Source organism: Galeopterus variegatus, unplaced genomic scaffold (assembly GCF_000696425.1).
Source record: "Galeopterus variegatus unplaced genomic scaffold, G_variegatus-3.0.2 Scaffold12180, whole genome shotgun sequence".
Taxonomy (NCBI): Eukaryota; Metazoa; Chordata; class Mammalia; order Dermoptera; family Cynocephalidae; genus Galeopterus; species Galeopterus variegatus.
Genome location: NW_007738291.1, coordinates 40,496 through 43,416, shown reverse-complemented (window position 1 = coordinate 43,416; position 2,921 = coordinate 40,496). Strand labels below are relative to the sequence as shown.

Here is a 2,921-nt window from a genome sequence, read left to right as displayed (position 1 = left end):
CCAGGGATCTTGATTTCCTTTCCCTTCTCCAAGACATCATACTGTTCATTACATTGATGACATTATGCTGATTGGACCTAGTGAGCAAGAAACAGCACTACTCTAGACTTATTGGTAAAGTATTTGTATGCCAGAGAAAAAAATTCAGCAAAAATTCAGAGGCCTTCCACCTTAGTGAAGTTTCTAGGGGTCCAGTGGTGTGGGACATGTTGGGATATCCCTTCTATGGTGTTATAGTCTGGATCCCCGCCAACCTCACTGAGGCTTAATCTCCACTGTAACTGTTGAGAATGTGAAATCCTATTATGGTGCTTGAAAGGTGAGGCCTCGAAGAGGTGATCAGATTGTAGGACTATGATGTAGTGAATGGATTAAAAATGGTGGTCAGGGGCATGGTTCTGAGGTCTTTAAAAGGATGGGGAACTCTCCTTCTCTGCTCTGCTATTTTCTGCCATGTGAGACCACTGCATTAGTGTAAAGCCACCACCAAAGAAGAGTCTCACCAAATGTGTCTCCCTGGGTTTGGGACTTCCTAGCCTCTGAAACTGTAAGCAATAAACTTCATTTTATTATAAATTATCCAGTTCCAGGTATTTTGTTATAAGCAACAGAAAAAGACTAATATAGATGTTAGAGAATAAATGGTTGCCTCTGGTCTCTCCTATAGCCAAAAAAGAGGCACAAAGCCTAATAGGCCTCTGGGGATTTTGGAGGAAATGTATTACTTATTTGTGTGTGCTACCATGGCCCATTTACAGAGTGAACCACAAAGCTGCTAGTTTTGAGTGGGACCCAGAGCAGAAGGCTCTGCAGCAGGCCCAGGCTGCTGTGCAAGCTCCTCTGCCCCTTGGACCATGTGATTCAGCAGACCCAATGGTGGTTAAAGCATCAGTAGCATGCAGGGATGCTGTTTGGCAACTTTGGCAGGACCCTTGGTGAATCGTAGCATAGGTCCTTCGGGTTTTAGAGCAAAGCCTTGCTACCCTCCACAGATAACTACTCTCCTTTTGAGAAACAGCTCTTGGCCTGCTACAGGGCCTTAGTAGAGACCGAACATTTAACCATGGGCCACCAACTTGCCATGGGAACTGATCTGCCCATTCCGCATTCCTGGAGGAAATGCAGAGAGCAGTGCCATCATCAGATAAGTTTGGCAGGCACAGCAGCACTCACACAGAAGTGGTGCACAGGAGACTGAGCTCTAGCAGGCCCTGAAGGCCAGAGTAATTCACATAAAAGAGTGGCCTAATGCTGTGGCGCCACTTCTGTCACACTGCCCTCCCTCTCCTCACCAGCGCCTGTGGCCCCACGGGTAGCTCCCTTGGATCAGATGACAAGAAGAGTAGACTCTGGCTTGGTTTTCTGCATGATATGCAGGCGCCACCTGAAAGCAGACAGCTGCAGCACGTCAGCACCTTTCTAGGACATTCCTGCACAGCGATGAAGGAAAATCCTCCCAGTGGGCACAACTTTGAGCAGTGTGCTGGGATGCTCACTTTTCCTGGGAAGAGAAATGGCCAGGTATGCATGGGTATGCCAATTCATAGATTGTGGCCAGTGGTTTGGTTCAATGGTCAGGGAATCATAAGGAACATAATTAAGAAATTGGTGATAAGAGAATTTGAAGAAGAGGTATATGGATAGACCTCTCTGAATGGGCAAATAACATAAAGGCATTTGTGTTCCATGTTACTACTCACCAAAAGGTGACCTCAGCAGGGGAGGATGTCCATAATCAGGTGGACAGGATGACCCGATCTGTGGATGCCAGTCAGCCTCTTTCCCCAGCTACCCCTGTCATAGCACAGGGGGCTCATGAACAAAGCAGCCACGGCGGCAGGGATGGAGGTTACGCATGGGCTCGGCAGCATGCACTTCCACTCACTAAGGCCGACCTGGCTACAGCGACTGCCGAGTGCCCAATCTGCCAGCATCAGAGACCACACTGAAACCCCAGCATGGCACCACTCCCTGAGGTGGTGATCAGCTAAGTAGCTACCTGGTGGCAGGTTGGCTATATTTGGACTCATTTATGAGTAGTTTCTCCTTATTCCGTTATGAATGTTTGTGTGAAAGTTTGTGAAAAAATAGAATTAAAAGATATGAATCCATAAACTTTTTGAAGTACCCTCTTGTGTGAGTGTATACATACCCACATATACAGCAAATATCTTTGATTTAATCCCTCTCTTATCCTCTTACCCTGTAACATTAGTTGCATTGGCTTTATACCATAGCATTTAAATTGCTGGATATCAAGGAGATGAGTAAATATTACCTGATAACTTTTCATCCTTTTTTTGTGAAAAGGGTTTAGTGCATTTTTGGTTGTACTCTGGATAAGCTGAATTATGACCTTGTTTTTGTCTTTATTTGGAGATTAAGTATGGCTTGAGGAGATGCATATGGATGCTAAATTGACAAGGGTGAACTTGTGATAGATAATTTTGCGTGTCAACTTGGAAGATGTTTTTTTCGATGAGGTTAACATTTAAATCAGTGAACTTTGAATAAGCAAATTGTCCTGCATATGTGGTCAGCCTCATTCAATCAGCTGAAGGCATGAATAGAACAGAAAAGATGGGCCTCCCAGCACAAGGGGAAGTCTCTAGGAGACTGCCTTCAGACAGGCCCATGCTTTTGACTCTCCTGGGTTCCATCCTGCCAGCCACATTGCATACTGTGGGCTTCTCTGTGTGCCTCTGTAATCATGTGAGATGATTACTTATGATAAATCTCCACATATATTCCATGTTCTCTGTTTCTCTGGAGAATCCTAATATACCAGATGATCCCAATGTTAAACAAAGTTTGATAATAGTTGAAGCCAATTATGCTTATTCCATTCTTCTTACCTGTTTTAGTCCGTTTGTGTTGCTATAACAGAATACCTGAGACTGGGTAATTTATAAAGGACAGAG

General features: G+C 44.7%; 1 pseudogene; it reads left to right on the top strand.

Annotated features, from left to right (window-relative positions):
* Positions 1-1,949, top strand: part of LOC103610971 — a 3,408-nt pseudogene extending 1,459 nt beyond the window's left edge.
* The last annotated feature ends 972 nt before the right edge of the window (positions 1,950-2,921 follow it).